The sequence below is a fragment of the Notothenia coriiceps genome, unplaced genomic scaffold (assembly GCF_000735185.1).
Source record: "Notothenia coriiceps isolate Sejong01 unplaced genomic scaffold, NC01 NC01_scaffold00036395, whole genome shotgun sequence".
In the NCBI taxonomy this organism is placed as follows: domain Eukaryota; kingdom Metazoa; phylum Chordata; class Actinopteri; order Perciformes; family Nototheniidae; genus Notothenia; species Notothenia coriiceps.
In genome coordinates, this window is record NW_011369096.1 from 453,378 (window position 1) to 468,539 (window position 15,162).

Here is a 15,162-nt window from a genome sequence, read left to right on the forward strand (position 1 = left end):
TGACATGAATTGGTTAACTGTGGTGATTGGGGAAACATTATTCACCCACGGAAACGATGGGTGGTGGTACTTGTTCCGCCGGACATTTTGAGTTAAACCGTACTTCCCGCGGCTTGAAAGCTGTTTACATGTTGTTTCTTTGATGCTAATAAAAGTCTAGCTTGTACTTTGATACCCCGCCTTTCCGACTCCCGTCTCTCGGGCAGCACATTGGATGACGCCACATAATCTCGTAGAAGGATCCAAGACTGAGCCGGAGACGGCAAATAACGCCGTTATTTTCACTGCTGGATTTTTGGGAAGGAGATTCTAGCGGTTGCCATTGGTTCGCGCAGACGGAGGCCCTCAGTTTTTGGCCCCTCCGCCGGAGCTAACGAATGACGAGCCACGCCTATTTTCACGTGTGTTTCGGCGCTGGGAGCTTCCACTTGCGACCTGGACGCGGTGGGCCTTATTACATCTTCCTTTCCTTGCCCAGGATAAATTTATTGCAGCGGCTTCAAGACTTTCTTTATAAAGACTTTCGAGTCGGAATGTGTGTTGTATGCCTGTTTCATAGCCTGTTGGTGTGTTTTCAAGTTCCTTCCGTTTGTGAGATGTGGCTCAACCTGTCTGTTGTTGTGTAAGATGTTCATTAGAACTGTTTCTTCGGCACTGTCGCCGCTGTCAGACAGCGCTTCGCGTCTATTGTGTGTTAGTGTGTGTGTTCCCTGGTTGTTGTCCATGTGGTGATTTGTGTGGTTGGTGTTTAGGCAGCACCTTCCCTGGTTAGAGGGAATGCCACCTGTAGAGCTTGCGGGGCCGAACGTCAGCAACTCCAGCCCGGCTGTGTTATTCCATGCACGCTACGGGCGAAAGCGAGGATGTGCCGTCCCCCCCTGGGCACCTACAAGGCAACGGGAAAGGCAAAGACCTGCGTCGGTAGTGGCCGCGAGCGTGGGCACCTACCAAACCGGCTCCTGTTCATTCAGGACACCCTCTCTGGTCGCAGACTCCTTTGTGCACTCAGCGAAGCCCACGCGGAGCGTCTGCCGGCTCCGTGAAGGACGCCGCCGGTTTAAGGGCCACGGGCCACCTCTTATCGTACCGCTAACGAACACCCCCTATTCGCACCTTATGGCCAAAGACAGTGACCTGTGCTTCGAGAGGTCAAGCGGTTTTAAGTTGGGATTTCGTCACGGACTGACATTTTCCTTGCCCCTCCTCGGCCCGCGGACTTCCTCGTGCGCTCACGGGGCTGCTGGGTGGCGCAGAACAGCCCGCCTGGCTGACGTTTTGCCTCTTTCGCATGTACCCGCGCGACGGCGCCCCCATTCAGGGGCTCTCCAGCTCACTCTCACAGCGGGTGGACAAAGTTTCAGCAGCCTTCTCAGTGAGTTTCCGACGCTTGACGCAGCTATTACAAACAGCTATTAAAAACAGATACTGATGTGGGTGGCACACTTATTCTCTGTCGTACTGTTACATAAAATTCCCGTTGCAATGTATGAGATTAAGTTAGGCTTCATTTTCATATTCTCATCAGTGATTTAGCGTGATAATAAAGTTTTCTTATCAGCCTGTCACTCATTATTTTCAGGGTAGGGGGGGGAGTTTAGGAGGAACAGAGAGGAGACGGTGACTGGCCTGCGCTTTCACACTTTTTACAGACGTATTTTATCGTTATTGAAAATAGCAAGAGGACATTCATACTCTGGCAATCCAAGACTTGATTAAATCCACCAAAACCTGACATTGATTGTAAACGCGAGCATTTTTTTTAAAAACATTTAAATCCATGTGTGTGCAACACGGCCTTGATTCAGAGCGGAGCTATTGATACCAGGTCTTGTTTTCTGCAACTAACGTGTGTTGTGGCGTCTGTTCCAGTACTTTGAGCACAGGACAGGATGTTGTCTTCAGACAGGGCAGGGACGGTATCATGTCCAGGCTAAGGTTGAGAAATGTGCTCTCTCTGTTTAAAAAACTGCCACACAGTCTGAAGTAGCACATCCTTGTGGGGCTGAGGCCGTCAGGCACTGCAAAGCCTTCCATTGAGGTGTAGCGGCTGAACTCTTCCCCTCACGTCCTCTTGCAGTGGATTGGTGAGGGGGCACAGTTGGAGGCTGAGAGAGAGCCCTGGTAGGGGAGGGGGGCAAGAGGGATGGGATTGGGAGGAAGGCTCCCTGGGAGTCCACAGGGGGTAAGTCACAGGTGGAGGGCTGGGAGGAGGAGGGGTGGTAACCCTCATTCATCAAAACCTGTTTTGAAAAACAGGTTTAGTCATGTGGCCGTCCTGTCAGGTCAGTTCCATCACTGATTCGCGTCTTGTTTCCATAACTCAGTGATGATTCCATGTCCCACGTCCTCATGTGAAGAGTCATGTCAGGTTTACTCTCGTGATGAGGTCCATGTGCAGGTCCTTGCCGATTGATGTCCTATGTCAAGTCGTCACTGAGGCCTCCTTAAGTCACGTCCTTCAGTAAGCACTCCTGATGTCAGCTTTTTTCCTGTACAGATGAATCCATGGTCCTAGGTCTACACAGATGATCCATGTAGGATCCTCAGTGATGGTCTGTCAGGTGCTCTGTGAATAGTCCATGTCAGTCCTAAGTGATGGTCTGTCGGTCCGTCAGATATGCGTCCCCATGTCAGCCTTCAGTGCAGAGTCCATCGTCAGCCTCGAGATGAGTCCATGTAAGGTCCTCCAGTCATGAGTCCTGTCAGGTCCTACAGTGTACTTGTAGTCATGTCAGGTCCGCAGTGAGAGTCCCATGCTCAGTCCTCGTAAGAGTCTATGTCAGCCCCAGAGTATGAGTCCATGCTCTGGTCCTCAGTGGTGAGTGCCATGGCTGTATGCCTGCCTTGAAAGTCCATGTCAGCATCAGTAGATGAGTCCATTGTCAGGTCCTCTAGTTGGTCATGTCAAGGTCTGTTCAGATGATTGAGTCGATGTCAGCTCCTCAGTGATGCGTCCATGTCAGGTCCTCAGAGATGGTCTCATGTCAGGTCTTCATGCGATCTGAAGTCCATGGTCAGTCGCGCAGTAGATGAGTCATGCAGGCCTCAGTGGAAGGCAATGTGAGCGTCACCGATCATAACGGGCCTCAATGAACTCTTTGACAGGTAGTAGGGATGAGTCCTTACAGCCCGCAGTATCTCTCTAAGGTCCGAATGAACATGATATCTGTCCTGACTCGTCATTTCTTATAACACCAATTCTGTTAATTGTGTAACAACGATCTCCTTTCGAGTCTTCTTGTGCTGTTCATCTCACAATTTCCTCTCAGTCTAGGCCGTATACACTACAAAAGCCATAGATACTCAGCTATCGAGTCTGGAATGTCATATGCAGTCCCGCTGTCTATGACAAACCCTTAACTTAGTCCCTCACAAACACGCTGCTGACTCGATTTGGGAGTGAAGTAACGCGTCCTTTAAGGTACGCACAGAGAGGCAGACCAGAACTGAAGTGCCCAGGGAGCCAGCAGTGCAATCAGATGCAAGTGTACGTACTTCTAGAGCATAATACAACTTATGCTGGTAATTTGACCGAATGTTTTGTTTTGAACGTTCTATAACGCGACTATAATCAAGGAGCAATATCAACAATACTTTTTTACTGAATTGCTCATATAGAAGGCACAACATTTCCATAGTGTCTACAGAGCCTGGTGGTTTCGGGCCTACGACCGAACCACCGGTCTTCTTAAAAAATATCATTTGAATGGGGATAGAATGATCGTGTCTATAGTGACACATCATAAGGAACCTCACACTCAGGCGCAGAAGAGTTATATAAAAGATACTTTTGCGTAGCCTCTTGTTTAATCGATAATACACTGACAACCATACGCATGTCAAGGCGTTCCCGTGGATCACATTATCGAATATGGTCAGAGAGAAGTGATAAGCTTTAAGTATAACTACACTTTATTATTTCAATATTTGTACAACCTTGGTCATGGAGAATTATGTTTCTTGGTTATGCATGAAATAGGAACAAAAGCATCAGAGCACGGTGCAGAGTATCTAGATGCGTTTACAGTAGGGATGTTAAGATTCACCGATTCGCATCGGTGCACCGGCATAAAGGTTAAAGATGCGAGTGCACCGGTTGAAAGAGTGCACATCGGCTACAGTTTGGGTTTAACTCGCGATGCATCGATTGTAGCGTCTTTGCATTGGTAAAAAAACGATTCATTCATATAATATCCTCTCATCCTGTCAGCACTCAGCAGAGACAATCTTTGATCTTTGCTTCGCACTACGGAGGCCAAGAGTCTCAGTTATCAACACAAACGGAAGTCGAAGAGAAAGAGAAACACAGCGCACCAAAAAATACCTACAAATCAAACGTTTGGCAACACTTCGGATTGTTCAAGAAAGACGGTCAACTTGAAAAATCGCTCGCAAATTGTAAACGATGCCGTGCCGCTTTAAAGTACACAAGTAGTACGAGGAACTTAGCGACGCACATAAAGAGGCGACATGGGGTCTGCGGCTGGAAAAAGAAACCTGAAAGTTAGACATATGAGTAAAATCACTCAGTGAGGTGTTCTGTCAGAGAGAGTGGTGTTTAGTTTACAGCAGCCTGTGACGGCCAATAACAGTTTAAATGTCTTCCTTACTGTAAGCAGTTATGATAGAGCTGTTTGTGAAAGGTTATTTGTATTCTTTATTGTTCATATAGAAACCACTGCTTTCTGCTCACTGGTGAGTTAGCCTATGGATGAGTGTTAAGCACATCAGGCAGCAGCTGTATGGGCATTGCACTATGGTAGCTGTTATTTGCACATTGTTAATCCTGGGCAATGCATCCTTAAATTGTTTAACTGTGAGGTGTTACACAATTATACTGTACTCTGGAGAGTTTTTTTACGTAAAAAATAAACAGCATGATGGGATGTGCAGTACTAGTAGAGAGAACCAAATATGTAAAGCACTTTTTTGTTAATGTATGATTTGCTGCATATAAGGAATAAAACAAAAATCCTCTGTCGTACCTTTGCATCGTGTTGAATCGCATCGTATCGCCCCGAATCGCATAATGTTGAATCAAATCGTATCGAACTGTATTGCAACAGGGGTGAATCGTATCGCATGGCCTGATGTTTCAAATGTATCGTTAATGTATCGTATCGTGGCAACGTATTGAGATGCACATCTCATCAGCCTCAGTAATGGAGAATCCTAGTTTACAGTAGTCAGCTGTTCCTATTATACATCCATGTAGTCCGCTGTATAGAAAAATGGAGTTTCCCCAAAGCAGACGCATATTGTAATAAATTAAAATCAATACATGATACGTGAATATTAGATAAATGCACCGTTTTATTTTGAAAAGCTTTATTTTGAAGAAACCCGGATGTTTACATATTATGTCACTTCCGGTTGCACGTAGTCTTTGTTTTCAGCCGTTAGAATGTAACAAACAGAATCTCATGAATGAGAATATGAGGAGTAAAGGCTTGTGGAGTTATACAATGAACACACAACGTCTAAATCCTCTTATTTGACGCAATATTAATCCAGAGGAAGGAAGCCGGGAGGAAGCCCTGTCCCCCGTCGAATGCCGGCCAATAGGAGGGGACTATAGACTATAACATGTGATGGACAGAGGAAAACGACCTCTCTCTCACCCCCGGCACCCCATGCGAACGGGGAGCAGCTGATCAAGGGGGGAGACAGCCTCCACTCGCACCTTTCATTGTATCACCGTATCATTGTTTAATTAAATGGTGTTAACTTTTAAATAAGCTTCCTTGGACTCTTTTCAGCTAATCCTGCTCTTAAGTCTAAATCATCGTTAACAATATTCATGACGTCCGCTGGCGCATCATAAATACGTCGATAGTGTAAGTGCAGTCGATTCTCAAAGCACCGCAGTCTCTTCTCCTAGATCCTTTTGAATTCTCCTATCCACTATTCCTTAACCCCGTGACGTTTCACACAGAGGTCAAGGAATAGAAGATAGGAATAGACGATAGGGGCTGATTTTTGGACTATTCGACTGCAACCAAAGTCTCAGTGTCTGTTCTGAACACCTTCCTTCCCTCTTCATCACTACGACAAGGCTAAACAGTTAAGTGTCCTCTCCTTTTCTCTCTTCTCTCTAGCGTTTACTGGTTTTCTTTCAGTGGAGCATCCAAACAAACGGCAGCTGCAGCACCTGTTAAATATCCTTTCAAGTTTCACTAACGTCATGACTGATTACGTGGGAAAGGGTTCTGTAAAGCAAATAATGTCTTAATGCTAGCGCTAATGGGCAGAGAATAGATTCTCTTTTGTTTCCCTGAGTGAGAGCGGTTAAGAGCAGTTTTGTGTAATCCCTGTAACGTGAAAAGACAAACTGACTGCAGGTGAAGGCAGACCCTGGCGCCCGAGGGGAGGACCCTCCAGTCTTCATCTTGAACTTCAGTAAACAAGGGTCACTCATGCATATGTGTTCCTTCTTTGAGGATGAGATTTAAAAGCAGTCCATCAACTTTCTCAATTGAGACAAGTACTCCCATCAGTGCTGATATTTAGGAGTGCTCCATAGGGGGAGGAGTTAGACCTGCGTGCAAAAAGATGGAGGTCAGACTGACTCTGTGGGAGGAGGGATGTGTGTGTGTGTGTGTGTGTGTGTGTGTGTGTGTGTGTGTGTGTGTGTGTGTGTGTGTGTGTGTGTGTGTGTGTGTGTGTGTGTGTGTGGATGTTTGTGGATGTTTGTGGCTAAGCATGTGTGTGATTCCCAAAGAGCATGTGCACTCTCTAACTGTGCTCCCTGAAACTGGGTCTGCTACTATATTTAGTTCGGAATAAGACATTAAACACGTCCACAAGCTACATCATTGCAAATCTTACATTTTACCTGTGGCAGGGTACCATATTCTGAGAAATATCTTAAAATTGTTGCATTTCAATAGTGGAGGAGTAGAGTAACAAACACGTTTATAATCCGTTAGGGGCACATGGTTAACAGGAGGAGTAGCTCAAAGATCATTTGGAAAATGTAATGGATAATTATTGTATGTTTATCTTCAGTCTATGAGGAACACTCTTCAATGATGTTGGTTAATTTAAGTGTAATGTATATTATATTTGGCCTATATAACTTCATGGCTTAGTAACATATATTATTTCACTAGAAAATAAAGCGGTAACATTTCAGAACAGAAGAATCAGGAGCTTCCTCTGAGAGGTAGGACTGGTTTTCGTCCTAGTTTGACTTGTATTGCGATTCCGAGAAGGAATTCTGTGACAATTAATAAATGCAAGCCCTCAAAATAGTATTATTATTAGCAGAACATTTAGATTTCTAGTTAGAAAATGAACACATGAAATACATGTCTCCCTGCCGTGTGTTGCTTCAGTGTCAGCAGCTCCTCGTGTCTTTGTGTCCTTGGACACAGACTCAGAGGACAGGAGCAGACCAGGTCAGCTTTCCGGGGCGAGTGGCTGGAACTTGAACTTCTAACATTCTTTAGTGGCAGAGAGCCCCTCAGGGAGGCTCATATCAAAAGGTGGCTCCTTTTACTCTTCCTTCCCCTTTCACTAAAGGAGGGGATCTCTGCACTCTTCCTGAGGAGGGAGAGGGGGGTGGGGGAGTCGTCACCCAACAGTGGTCACTGTGATCTACAGACAGCCGTTTCAATTCTGACATATTCATATAGATAGACATGCCGAGTGCAAAATGCTGCATGTCAATCAATACTGACGAAATGGGCCAAGGGCAGAAATGCTGACATATTACAGTACGGCTGTCCTTTTGCTGTCAGACCATCAATCACACTGAAAACTAACACAAAGATTTATATTTATTGCATAATTATACAGCACAGATTTACAAAATTCTGTACAGATGCCCTGGGGTGTCTTTGTAAAGAAAAGCAGAAATACAAGCTATAGGAAATTATTTCTGTTAGCAGCGGACTTCAAACCTCTTCCTGAAATATTCTTTTGTCTGAACACTGTAACTCTGGAGGAATCCAGGATCCTGAACCAGAAAACTTCCTGCTGCCATGCCAACGTATGTGAGTGTGTGTGTGAACGACTCTCATGATGGTAAAATGGACTGTACTTATATAGCGCTTTATCCAGTCTTTAAGACCCCTCAAAGCGCTTTACATACTACATTTCATTCACCCATTCACACCCATTCATACAGAGCACCTTACTCTAGGACCTAACATTCACACACACTTTCACACACCGTTGGCCATGCCATCGGGAGCAACTCAGGGTTAAGTATCTTGCCCAAGGATACATCGACATGTTGACTGCATGGGCTGGGATCGAACCCACAACCTTCTGGTTGAAAGACGACCACACTCCCTCACAGCCACAGTCGCAGTCATGATGTATGGCATCCTCCACCAGTGTGCTGTGAAAGCACTTTGAGTGTTCGCAACAAAGAAAAAAGCAATCATTTTAACATGTAATGACGACAAAGGTATCTTAAACATTACAGTTAAAACATCATACAGTTAAAACATCATCATCAAGTCATCTTTAGCTTCTCATGTGACAACTTATACATGAAAAGTAATGTGTGGGCGGGGATTACAGGAAAGACTTAAATAAAATCATTTGAATGTAATTAAATAATGTGTCTCCATGAGTGCAGCAGGATGTCGGGCTGTGGTGGATTCATAGCTGTAGGACCACACCCCCCTCACCTGAGTTAGATAAGCATGAGGAGGGCTGACTAATGTAGACCTGAACCAGAGTCTTTGGAAACGCGAACACAGATTGTCCTGCTGAAATTAAACATAAATCTCTGACCAGGGGCGTCGCCTGGACCTGGAAACATTCGGGGCTTAGTCCACAGTGGCGGCGGCCACGGCGCTACAGTTGAACTTTCTACTGCAACACTCCCCACACGCACATACACAGCACACCCGCGACTCTTACAATGAAGGCTCGATATTCAGCTCAGGGCATATAGGTGTAAACAGGGGTAAAGTCCATCTTCAAAAACTCTGAGTCCGACTGATAGTTTAAACATTGTCACAGCTCACAGGATTGGTACCTGTCAGCCAATAAGACTAATGTTTATTTCCATTCAACTAAAGCCCCGAATGCCCAGGCCAGGCAACGCCACTGCCTCTGACTGAGATTCGGTTTTGCAAGTTCCCCACGAGAGCAATCAATCGCAGTTGTATATGATGAGGAGAGGGGGGTACAATATTGATAAGCAGACAGAAAAAATCCAACCAATTTTTTTGCATGTATACAAATTATCGATTAACACAAGGAAGGACACAACATTGCAAGTTGTATTGTTCATTTCACTGTGCCTTTAAAGCAGGCCCGGCTCCAGGATGAAATGACTGAGGTTAAAAAATCCAAGGGGGCGATTTTTCTTTTTAACAACGAAAAATACTGGCAATGTAATGAATTGACACACCAAGCTTTTTTCCTTCTCACTGCTCTGCAATCTCTTTGCTTTTTTATTTTTATTCCGGATTTACCCCTCTCGTTCTGTTCTTTTCCTCTGATCTTTAATAACAGATAGTAGATAGATATAGTTGCAAGAAAAAGTATGTGAACCCTTTGCAATGACCTGGATTTCTGCATAAGTTGGTCATAAAATGGAGGAAGCCACTGCTGTCCAGAAAAAACATTGCTGCACGTTTGAAGTTTGCAAAAGAGCACCTGGATGTTCCACAGCACTACTGGCAAAATATTCTGTGGACAGATGAAACCAAAGTTTAGTTGTTTGGATCCTTCCAAACAACTAAACTTTGGTTTCATCTGTCCACAGAATATTTTGCCAGTAGTGCTGTGGAACATCCAGGTGCTCTTTTGCAAACTTCAAACGTGCAGCANTGCAAGGAATAGTCCAAGTAGTGGGGGAGTTTTATACAATATGTTTAAGACATAAAAATAAAAAGGTTTAAAAAAGTTATTGTTTAATGTTTTAAGGAGGTGACGCTACTCAGCCAATCAAATCAGTGCAGTCAGCACGATAGATTCAAACACACACACACAGAGACGAGACAAGAGGTGAGAAACAGTCGGAGTAATTTCAAATGGCGGAAGGTAGACAACATAATAAGCAAAGGTAATGCAATAAAATAAATAAATAAACACAGCAGGTACATAATACATAACTAAAAAGGCATACTGTTTGTTCCAAATTGTTGGGGCATAATAACTAAAAGCTGCTTTTCCATGTTTAGGTTATTCTCGGAACAGAGAGCAGACCCGACCCAGAAGACCTGAGACTCCTGGATGCTTCATAGTGATGGAGGAGGTCGTCTATATACCTCGGTCCTAAGCCATTTAGTGATTTAAAATTAGCAGTAGTATTTTAAAATCAATTATTTGGCAGACTGGAAGCCAGTGTAATGATCTTAGAACCGGAGTGATGTGATCCACTTTTCTAGTGTCAGTGAGTACTCGAGCAGTAGCGTTCTGAATCAGCAGCAGCGTTCTGATAGATTTGTTAGTGAGCCCTGTGAATACACTATTGCAGTAGTCAAGTCTACTGAAAATAAAAGCATGGACAAGTTTTTCTAAATCCTGTTGCGACATTAGTTTTTTAATCCTTGATATATTCTTCAGGTGGTAGTATGCAGACCTAATAACTGTTGTAATGTGACTGTTAAAGTTAAAATTCAGGTCTGAGTCCACACCCAGATTTCTTGCTTTGTGAGTTACTTTGTAGTCTGCCGACTGAAGCTCTGCGATTACTTTTAATTTTTTTTTGTTCAGTTGGAGAAAGTTCTGAGTCATCCAGTCAGTGATGTGTTCAATGCACTTGCTCAGTGTTCTAATCGGAGAATAGTCTCCCGGTGTGATTTTAAAATAAATCTTGGTGTCGTCTGCATAGATGTGATAGCTTAGATCGCTCTTTTTAATAATTTCAGCCAGAGGTAGCATATAAATATTAAAAAGGTAACATTTTCAGTTAAGTGACGTCTAGTGGTTACCTCTTTCTTAACAGTTGTATAGACGGTAATAGAGCTCTCAAAGAAAATAGGTGCCAGGTCTTGTTAAGGAATAAGAAACGTGAAAAAAAAGACTATTTCTTGTTCTGCTGCATCAAACCATTTTAAGTGTTCAATATGAATCAATAATGTTACAAGAAAGCTATCTTAAATCATTTTTGTACTCAACATTTTCATTTATATTAAACTTTGTATTCCCAACAAATATTTACCTCTGCAGTTAGAAGCTTGGTCTTCATTGGAATTGTTGTCGATAAGAAAACACATGCTAACCCTATCCCGTCTGTATAAAAAAACAATGTATGTATTACCCCCCCAAAGTTACTTCTTAATAGCAAACAACAAAATAAACAAACAAGTAATATCTTTATTAATATAAGCTCATACATGATGACTGGTAATGCTCTGAAGAGAAGTTTTATGGGGTGGGCAGCTGTTGAACGTGCATGTGATAAATGAGGGTCACAGTGAAACAGCTATCATATTACAAAATAAGTATTAAAGCTCAAACGGTTCGATATTTACATGTATCAACTCAAAGTAACCAATACTGTGAACCGGGTGGGACTTCACATCACTAGGCTGAGGGAGTTGTTCGATAAAAAGAAAATAGTTCCAACATGAAACTATTCAAAACAAAGACTGTGGATTATAAAATAGGATGGACCTTTATTTATGGACCTCAGATGTTATAGCAGCTAATACAGAGTAGGTTGAGTTTGTTTGTTGTTAAGGCCTCTTTAGTGACACACCTGAAAAACAATTCCTTTTCCCACTTTTCTCGGTATCGTAGAGAAGAAGAGAGCAACATGTGTTTACCACTGAGTCCCAGGTATCTCAACAGCAGCTATGCGCCCGTGGCAGCCAGACGAGGCAGTGCATGACAGAGAAGAGTAAGCGGGAGAGGGTTGGACATCACTCATCAACCACAGGTATTTCTATTAATATTCTCCAATGGTGTCGCTCTCAGCCGAAAGCCGTTGAACAGTGGAGACATGTGAGTCATTGTTTGGTCTGTCTTCCAGTGGGTTTCAGGGAATGCAGAGCACAATGTTTACCTGGAGGCAAGACATGGTTTGTCTGACACAGTTTCAGTCAAATTATCCGAGCTGAGCTGTGTGTGTGTTCTGGCGCGGATACACAGCTCCATGAATACTTTACCGTAAATACGACGAGCACGCCATTCTCAACCAAACATGACCCTGTTAGAGTCAGGATCAGGAGCACTGTCTTCAACATGGTGTTGTTGTGCAATTATTATTGATATTATACCAAATAACAGGTTAGAAATAGGTCGAGTACAGAAAGAAAAAACTATTGACACACACACACACACACACACACACACAGGTTTGGTTCATCCAGAGTGTAAGGTGTTTTGTCAGGCTCAAAGACTCAAAGGGTGTTATTTATATTTCATAAACAAATTTTTTTACTTACTTTTTTCTTATTCATTTTAATGAATCAGACATTCTTTACAAAACGACTTACCGGTACATATGAGTGTCTCGTAAAAGGCAAGGCACGTTTATTTATATAGTATCTTTCAACACAAAGCAATTCAAAGTGCTTTACAAAAATGAAAGACGTTAAGAAAATGCCAAGGGAGCATTGTTGGTAGAATGAAGGTATGTTATGTTAATATAAAGATATGGCATGTCTGAAACAGCCACTTGAATCATCTAGATCAGGGGTGCCCACACTTTTTTGGCTGGTGAGCTACTTTTGAAATGACCAGCCCCCCGAGGTCTACCAACCAAAAATAAAATCCCAAATTGCAAGGGTTGCTGAATAACACGTTTTATTTATACATGGGATAACTAAAATGGGGCTGCAACAAACGACTAATTTGATAATCGATTCATGAAACGATTAATGGACTATTCGGACTATTACTGTATGCCTTGCACAATTTCTCAAACGCTCTTATTTAGCCATCAACTTTTAGATTTAGCTTGAGGTTGTTTTAGGCATGTGGAAACTAACAATGAAGACAATAAAGATGAATACTTGATACAAAAATACATATATTATTCAATTAACTTAAGAAATTGTGAACAAAATTAACATTGCTTTTTATATAAATTAAATAAATAATGTTTCACATCAAAAGAAACAACAATGTTTTAACAAATCGTATTAAATAATGTGATGACAGAATTGTAAACAGAATAGCTGAAACTTTAACAAAATAAATAACTCAGTTACCTCTAATCATTAACCCATGTTTGTTGAGTTAACTCCGTGTGTTGCTGCTAGCATACATAACACCTGACGTGGAAACGTTACTCTGTGGATGGGTCGGCTACAGAGGCTTACTAGAAAGACAGGTCGAACCGGTGCATTCCTTCCGTCTGAATTGTGGTGCACTTTTGCTATAATGTTTAGACAAATTTGTTCGTGTACCGCCTCTTACATGTAAACTGTTATGCATCTCTTGGCAACGAGCATTGTCCACCTCAAGACGAGGTAACATTAACCACACCTTGGAGTGCTTCTCTCCGCCTATCCCCGCCGTGTGTTGCTGCATGTAGCAGCCGCGTGATGTAGTAAACTGCCCCCCCCTCGCACACAGACGGGTGGAGAGGATCTCGTCCTGGATTTGTCGTTTTTAGTGCGTGTGTATTAACTCTGATTAAGTCGGCCAGGGAGGCCAAGGGAGGAGGGATCATGTTTATTTTAACGAGCTGGATTTTTTTTTTTGTTTATGAATGATCTCGCGCGATTTCTACCAGCATTGCCACCCGCGTCGGAACAGCGAGTCGACGTACCTGGGCCCTCTGATCTAGATAGTTTTGTTCACACAGAGGACAACAGGCGCAACTAGAAAAGTATATTNTGGTGTGTGGACCTCACATAGGGGGGACGGGGGAGATGCTCCCCCGGGAAGATTTATTTTGAAATATTGAAGTTAAATGCATCAATCTGGTGCACTTTGAGAGCAAAATGAAGAAATCTATGGATACATCTCAAAACACCCATATGAAACAGAACTGTAAACAGATTTTCTTTTTCTTTATGGATATTTTACAAATCACTCACTTTTAAACTTTATTCTTTTATAACTATAATGATCATATAAAAGTGTGCCTTGGAAATAATTGTTTACATTAATGGTGACCAAAACGTTTGAGGCCCACTGAGATAACTTAGCCTAAAGTTAACTATCCCCCCCCCCCTGTCATGCCTCTACGCTACAGAAACCTGCTTCCAGTCTATTAACCACCTAGTAGACATATAAATGTTTAAACTCTCCTTAGAGTGCAGTCTAACTCAGACGGACAGATATTCCACCTCTTTTGGACTATGACTTCATTCAAGAATGAATAATATATAGGTATGAAGGAGACATAGATACACTACTGGTGGGGCACTTTAGAATGTATTGGCTATTTTTTTCCTGGTTACCCCACAGAATATATATTATATGAGTACCATTTTTGTACTTTTTTCCAAACCAAAAAATATAAAACTGAATAAAAATATCCCAAAGAAACAAAGCCAAGACATAACCCTGGTAAATTACAGTTCCTTAATCATAGAGGGGAATGGATTATTTAACAATGACATGAATTAAAACATTTAAACAGGTACATCTGATTTAAAAGACTGAACCTTGTTTATAGTTGCAGATGTATTACTTTGCAATACCTATAATTAACAAGGAGTGTTTCTTTATCTATAAAACATATTTTTACGAGGCAAGTGAAATTGAATTACCTTGTTATTATAAAATAAAAGCCACTTTGTTTGACGGCCCTGATGCGTACAGAAACACAGGAAGCGTATTTAAATTGTAAAATAAGAGTTTATATAGAAATATATAATGGAAACATACATTTAAAAAATAGGAAATATGAGAAGAATATCACAATTTCTGCGGATAAAATCTGTGCAAGCATGTGCAAAATAGTAAAAGGAAATGACTTTGTTGTGGGAAAGGTGTTGCTTAATGTGAATTGTATAATGATGATCATCAGTATAATAAACTGTTGATTGATTGATTGTTGGGAAGTCTGAAAGGGTTCATTTGAATCATACTGTACACTGCAAAACATTTAGTTTTCTTGGCACTGAATTGATTTGACATACTATGCTATCTTCATGTTCATATCTGTATTTTGAGCACACACTCTGCCATGTTTGCATGCTTTAATATTTAAAAGGTGCTGTACATAGTGATGTCACTATGTTGCGGAAGTAAACAAAGGAGTCCAATAGAGGCGTTTCAGATGGGGGGGGG

General features: G+C 42.3%; 1 protein-coding gene across 1 annotated transcript in view; it reads right to left on the bottom strand.

The window, feature by feature from the left end:
- col18a1a (collagen type XVIII alpha 1 chain a) overlaps positions 1 to 15,162 on the bottom strand; it is a 92,916-nt gene that overhangs the window by 51,533 nt on the left and 26,221 nt on the right. The window lies entirely within an intron of this gene.